At 41.7% G+C, this 7578-nt stretch overlaps 1 pseudogene; it reads right to left on the bottom strand.

Moving 5' to 3' along the window:
* Positions 1–1881: 1881 nt before the first annotated feature.
* Positions 1882–1981, bottom strand: LOC148846177 (small nucleolar RNA R71; annotated as a pseudogene).
* Positions 1982–7578: the final 5597 nt, after the last annotated feature.

The raw sequence follows: 7578 nt of genomic DNA, 5'->3' as shown, positions 1-7578 counted from the left end.
TTTTGATTTAATGGACTGTTCGAACCTGGAGATCGCAGTGCAGATTTGGCGTAGATTCAAGACCCAATGGAAAGATAAGGGAAAAAACCACGACTTTAGTATTTTAGGCTTTCACTAATTCGGAATGCATCAAAGTTAAATTTGGGCCCGAAGTTAGGGCAATTTTGTAGGAAGGCCCAATCCGCAGCTGAAGCCCAACTCGTAGAAAAGCCTGGCTGAAGCCCAATTCGCACAGGAGGTCTATTACGAATCCAAGAAGAATCCTTTCAGATCTAAATTCTTGATGTAATCTTAAAGAGATAAAGGGATTGAGTTCATGAGATAAAGAGATAAGATTAGAATTAGGATAAGACTTTCTATTCTTGTAAGATAAACTTCAAGAGGAAGTAGGAGACCCCCCCCCCTCCCCTTCAATCTATATAAAGGGGGCAGACCAGCTAAGGGCATCATTCAATCTCTAGAGGGGATCACGAATTGCAATGAGCTATCAGTCAAGAGAGGAGAAAAAAGGTCAAGAAAAAGAGGAAAGGAGATCAAGAATTCAAGAAATCTCAAGAAGAAGGTGGCGACAAGAAGAGGAGATCTCAACACCGTGGACGAATTCAATAGTTCTTTCTTTCCCTTTGTTTGCTTTAATTCTCTTATCATGAACTGGTTTGTTTCTTGCTAGGGCTGAGGAAAGCCTAATTATGTTAATGAATATATTTTTATCTTTATGATTTATCCAAGATTGTGATTTTCATATAGTCTATGAATTATTGTGCTTAATGCAATTAAGAGCTTGGCCACCTCTTAATTGATTTGAGTTATGTGAATGAATCGAGAGAGGAATTCACATAATCAACTAAATAATTCGTAGTGTGAATTGAATGGTATATTGAGATATATATACATGATTCATCTGAATTTCATGGTTTTCTTGGACTTAATGCACTTCCATCTTGAAAGTTATACTCAAGAGGTCGAAGGGCTACCTGATGGCCGTAGGTTTAGTATATCTTGAGAGAGAATATTAAATAAAATTGGAAAGACTTCAACTTATGAGAATGACAACTAACCTTGGTAAATCGAACCCATAAATATTCATTGCATTGGTTAGGTGGACCAAAAGCCCTAGCGATTCCATCCTTTGCAGAATCGATTAGTGATCACCTTCGCTTTTATTTTCTTATGCTAATTTTTATTCTCAATAGTCCTTGCTCAATTCTGAATTTCGGTTGTCTAGATAATTAGGAAAGATTGTGGTTCTAATACTTATTTTGTTAAATCCCTGTGGGAACGATATTTTATACTACTTGATAACTAGTGCACTTGCTAGGGTTATATATTTATAGCTATCAAGTTTTTGGCGCTGTTGCCGGGGATTTAATCCTAAAATAATATTAGAATTTGTTAACCTTGATTAATTTGGACCTTTTAATTTTGTTATTATTTGTTCGATGTTGTTAACCTTTAAAGGACCCTTCGCTTGTTGCAAAGGGCCAACAAAGGAAAAGCAAGAGAAGAGGTTGTTATTTACGAACCAGCCATAGAGATAGAAGGAGAGATGGTAGAAGGAAATCGCACCCTCTTGGACTATGCTTGTCCAAACATTGATGGGGCAACATCCAGCAATTGCAAGCCTACCATCCATGCCAATAATTTTGAAATAAAGCCTGCAATAATTCAAATGATCCAAACTAGTATTCAATTTAGTGGGTTACCAAGTGATGACCCTATTGCACATATTGTTAACTTCTTAGAAATATGTGATACATTTAAACATAATGGAGTTAGTGATGATGCTATTAGGCTTAGATTATTTCCTTTTTCATCGCGTGATAGAGCTAAAGATTGACTAAACTCACTCCCTGCAGGAAGTATCACCACTTGGAATGATCTAACCCAAAAATTTTTGGAATGCTCAATTTGAGAGGGAATCCTTGTATGAAGCATGGGAAAGATTCAAGGAGATTCTTAGAAAGTGTCCCCACCATGGGATACCAATTTGGCGATAAATACAAACTTTTTATAATGGTATTACCCCCTCTAATCGGTCCATTATTGATGCAGATGCAGGTGGTACAATCATGAGAAAAACTCCAGAGGAAGCATATGACTTAGTGGAGGAGATGGCATCAAACAGCTACCAGTGGAGCAATGATCGAACCAATCAAAGGGGAGTACACCGCATAGATTCCTTTGCATCCCTATTTGCACAAATAACCAATCTAAATAAGAGACTGGATAATTTTAGTATTGCAGCCATTAGTACACCATCTAGCATCTCATGCGATTTATGTGGTCAAATAGGACATGCCAATTCTGATTGTCAAATAAATAATCTTTTTATTTCCCATGAGAATGCTAATTTTATCTCTCATACTGACAGGACAAACTACAACCCAGGGTGAAGGAATCACCCAAACTTCTCATGGAGTAACAATCAGCAAAAGGCACCTATGGGTTTCCAACCACAGCTGCCCCCACAAGAAAAAAAGAACAGTCTGGAGGAAACGATCTCTAAGTTCATCAATGCCACAAGAAGGGTTCAAGAAAGGTTCAAAAATTCAAGAAACTTCAAGAAGAAGGTGGCGGCAAGAAGAGATCTCAGCACCATGGGCGAATTCAAGAGTTCTTTCTTCCCCTTTGTTTGCTTTAATTCTTCCATCATGAACTGATTTGTTTTCTTTCTAGGGCTATGGAAAGCCTAACCATGTTACTGAATATATTTTTATCTTCTTGATTTATCCAAGATTGTGATTTCCATATAATATATGAATTATTGTGCTTATTGCAATTAAGAGCTTGGCCACCTCTTAATTGATTTGGGTTATGTGAATGAACTGAGAGAGGAATTCACATAATTGACAGAATAATTCATAGTGTGAATTGAATGGTATATAGAGATATATATACATGATTCACCTGAATTTAATGGTTTTCTTGGACTTAATGCACTTCCATCTTGAGAGCTCTACTCGAGAGATCGAAGGGTTACCTGATGGGCATTGGTTTAGTATATCTCGAGAGAGAATATTAAATAAATTTGGGAAAATCTCAGCTTATGGGACTGACAATTAGTCTTGGATAATCGGACCCATCAATATTCAGTACATTGGTTAGGTGGACCTAAAGTCCTAGCGATTTCATCATTTGCATATTCGATTAGTGATCACCTTCGCTTTTACTTTCTCATGCTAATTTTTATTTTCAATAGTTCTTGCTCAATTCTGATTTTCGGTTGTCCAGATAATTAGGGAAGATTGTGGTTCTAATACTTATTTTGTTAAATCCCCGTGGGAACGATATTATTATACTATTTGATAACTAGTGCACTTGCTAGGGTTATATATTTATAGCTATCAAGTTTTTGGCGCCACTGAAGCAAGGTTCCAAGAGCAAGAAGCATCGATTAAAAACTTAGAGGTTCAAGTGGGGCAGATTATAAGCATGTTATCAGAAAGGAAAGAGGGAAGGCTACCTAGCATCATAGAAAGGAACCCTAGAGAGCAAGTAAGCACCATAACTTTAAGAAGTGGGAAAATAGTTGGCGAAATTCAAAGAAAGAACAAGGAAGCTAAAGTGGTCGATCTACAAAAGGAGAATGAGGGAAGTACCCCTAAACTGAATTTACATGAAATTAAACTTCCTATTCCCTACCCAAGAAGAGTCTTGAAGGCTTAATTAGATAAGCAATTTGAAAAATTTTTAGAAGTTTTCAAAATGATTCATATTAACCTTCCTCTTCTTGATGTTTTGTCACAGATGCCGAAGTATGCCAAATTCCTTAAAGAGGTAATGTCCAAAAAAAGAAAGTGGGAGGATGGTGAGATGGTAAATGATGTAGCATGATTCAGGCACTCCTAGTTGACTACTGACTGGCTCCTTGTTGGCAACGAACGGCACCTGAGAAGATGAAAGGAAAGGCTCCCGGGGATTTACCCGGTGGGAATACTCCGATGCTTAAGTTTGTACTGTGTATAGGAAGTAAAGGGAAAAACAAAAGCTAAGAGTGGAGGTCGCGCTTTTTTTTCTATACTCGAGAGATTGGAGGTCTCAAGAAGAAGTTTCTCCTCTGCCCTGAGGGCTTTTATAGGGGTGCTCTTTGTGAGATCGGGCACAACCGCCACTGGGCCCCCAGCCACAATCGTTACCTGCCAGGGCTGTGTAGGTGGCCATTGCGACGTACTCCTTACCTGGGTGAGTGACATGTCCCCAAAGTGACAAGCACGCCTCTGCCTATTGAGAGACATGGGCGCAAACATTCGAAAGGACAAGGACTGCACTGTCCGTAAGGGATGTGGCACAGTCTGACTGGTACGGCCTGTCAGATAGAAGCTTCCTGTGGAACGCTCGTGCGGCCCACTCGCGAGCTACTTTGCAGCGAGCTCGGAATACTCCAGGAGTTCCCTTAGTAGAATTAGTCCTCGGAGTAACTTGTCTGCTTGGGAGCTCGGGCGAGCTGGTTTTCTTAGCCTGCGAGCTGAAGTTGCCTCGGAATATCCCCTTGGGGGTAGCTCGAGGAACCTGGAGCTTGCATCATGACGAGCTGCTTTATGGGCCCATTACTTAGCTATACTGGGCCGCATTGCTGAGCTGTTGCTTACATCAGGTCTGTGTCCATGTGTCGCCATTTCATAGGTCGAGTCAAATCATCCTTCATCAATTGCTCCCCACTCCTCGGGCTAAGAATATTGCCTTAGTGCGGGGAGTTTATGATGCACGATGGACTGATTTGACCAAAATTCAAACTTGATTGACTGCTCTCATTAAATGCATTCGTAGGAATCAAGAGATCTTCTGACTTCCCTGACTTTTCGAATTCTGAAAATGTGTTGAGGTAGCCTTTAATTTCGAACATCGTGCGGCTGCGACTACCTTGGTCGTGGAAGATGTGCCGCCAATCGCCTTTGGTTTTCAGAAGGCGTGCAATCAGGATATCTGTGGACCGTTGGATCTGCTTTGATCTGGGCCGTTAGTTTGAAGGGATGGGGGCTATAAATAATGGCCCCCCCTCGGGCCCTATCTTCCTCCACGCCATCTTTTGGATTCTGAGGTCGCGTAGTTCACCTAGCTTACTCGAGTTCCTCAGTCTACTCCATTCCGTCTTGCTTTTGTGAGTCCCAATCGCCATCAGCCATATTTGGGTACCCATGCCATACCTATCACAGGGGTGATAGCCAAGATCATGATGTTCCCTCGAGCTCGGGAGGAGCCTAGGAGCATATCCCGGAGGCTCGGGAAGCCTCTGGCGACATGGCGTCTACTTCTAGGGGGAGGGAGTCTGATACCTTTGGCCCTTCTTTAATGACAGCGGAGAGACTCAGGTCTCTGATCCGCTACTTTCACCTCCCTGGGGACCTGGTTTATAGCCTCCCTACTGGCAACTTCCCCTAGGAGCATGGTACCAATGATATACTGATCTTTCGAACAGCTCAAGGCTGGCTTGCGACTCCCCATGCACCCCTTGATAGTGGAGGTGCTGAATCATTTTAATGTCACTATTGACCAGCTTCATCCCAATGTTGTTCGGAACATGGTTGGTGAAGGGATAGGAAATCCATCATATGGACGCCCAAGATTGCAGAATAAAGGGGGGGCGAATTTCAAAAATTTTTCTTTCCCTTCAACTGGGAATCGAATTACCTATTTAGAAAATCATATTTTCAATGATCACTCTTGAACCATAAACTGAACCAGATCTGAACCAAAAGGAGGAGAGAGAGATAATACCTGATACAAAGAAATAGTATCTCTCAATGGAGGTGTTCACGCCCAAGGTAGAAACCAAAATCTGCTCCCACTGAAGATGGCGCAGTGCAAGGTGGAGCAGAATCAGCAATGTCCTTCCTAAGAACTTGGTTCTTCCCAAGAATCACCTGTATGGCTTGTGAATACAACTCCTACCAATCTTTTCTCCAAAAGATTGGAATCAAGATCCAATCTTGATTTCTCCTAAGCAATGGAGATCGAATTGCTATAGGCGGCGGTTGTAGGAAGGAGGCGGCTAGAAAGAATTTGTAGGGTGCAGAATTCTCTCCTCTGTGATCTCAACTCTTAAGACAAGACTTGAGTTTGTTGTGTTGGATGTCTAAAGGCTGCCGCCCCCTCTTCCTTTTATAGACTTAAAGGGATCAGCTCCTAATCCCATTAGGAGCTGCTAACCCAAATCATATCTGGATTAGAAGTCCCTTTAAGATAAAGGATAATCCTTATCTTATCTGCAGATAAGATCAGCCAGCTCCTAATCTAATTAGGAAGTTTCCAAATCTAAATCTCATTTAGATCTTGGACTCTCTGAGTGGATAGGGTGTGGGCCCAATCCTATCAGCTGATCTTATCTTAGAATTCGCCCCTTAAAGACTAATCAAATTAGCACAGTTCAAAATGGGCTTAAGGCCCATTTAGGATTATGTATTCATTAAGCCTTCCAAACTGCAGCCTAATTGGGCTTCCTTGTATGGCGTGGGACCCAAACATTGATCTACACATCAGCCACATGGGTTCAGCCCAGCCTTTGTTAAAAGGCCTGGCAGAATACACTGTTATGGACAGTGCACCCCATGAAACCCATCAGATGGGCTCCATGGGCCCAACACTTACTCTAAGTGGTCCCTGGGCCAAGCCACCTTGTAACACCCAGGGACTATGGGCAGATGCAAGATTAGCCCATCAAGTATTATCCTCAATGGCCTTACACTTAACCTCTCAGCCCATAATGATCATATACACTGCCCGACAAGAGAGGGCCTCTCCCTCGGCTGCAAGGAACTTGCACTCTCTCAATTATGGATCCCGGGAATTAAAACCTATTTGCAAATCATTTTGAAACCATAATATATATACTTTTATATCTCACATAAAATATATTTTGCAAAAACAAATTTCAACGATTGAAATCGGCTGCTGACAATCTTGGTTTCCATCAATGAGAGTGCATCCCCGATCATTACCTTTGTTCGACAAAGAGGCTGATCCTGTCACTATGATCACCCACTCAGATGAATTTTCAGACTGTCCCAACATACCCAGGTTTTGACCCCCGTTAAGGATCTCTATTTTTGGTACATCAAAGACAGCCCAATCCGACACCTAGTGTAGTATCATAATCGAGTCTAGGGGTCGGGTGTAACTTTCCAGTTTTGCCCATCAATCTCCATGGTCCAGGGCAATACTAGAAATCTGGTCCAGTTCAAAGATTCAATTAATCTCACACTATATGTGCCTAGGGTCTCACCCTGGAAGCTGAGACAAGCCACCCCAACCGACTTGGTGGCTCCACAGTGTCAGCCTTGTCAGGATAGGTCTCCCCAGACCGACCCACTGGTTGTGAACATTCTAAACGAACATGAGTCTCATCAAGTGTCCAGTTTAAGGGTATTACACAGAAACATACCAAGGGAACATGAATCACATATGCACTTTTATTCATTTACAATAAACTCATAAAGTACATCATTTTGATTGAAGCTAAGGGCATACAAAAACTGTCTAACAGCTCCCACTTGCACTTAGGTCCAATCAGGTTCTAGCCAGAGTCCCATGCTTTCCAAGTGTTGCTCAAACACTTTCTGTGATAGTGGCTTAGTCAATGGG

This window comes from Nelumbo lutea, chromosome 7 (genome assembly GCF_056320005.1).
Source record: "Nelumbo lutea isolate HS-2025 chromosome 7, American lotus-T2T, whole genome shotgun sequence".
In the NCBI taxonomy this organism is placed as follows: Eukaryota; Viridiplantae; Streptophyta; class Magnoliopsida; order Proteales; family Nelumbonaceae; genus Nelumbo; species Nelumbo lutea.
Note: the sequence above shows the minus strand (reverse complement) of the source record. Positions and strands in the feature narration are given on the sequence as shown.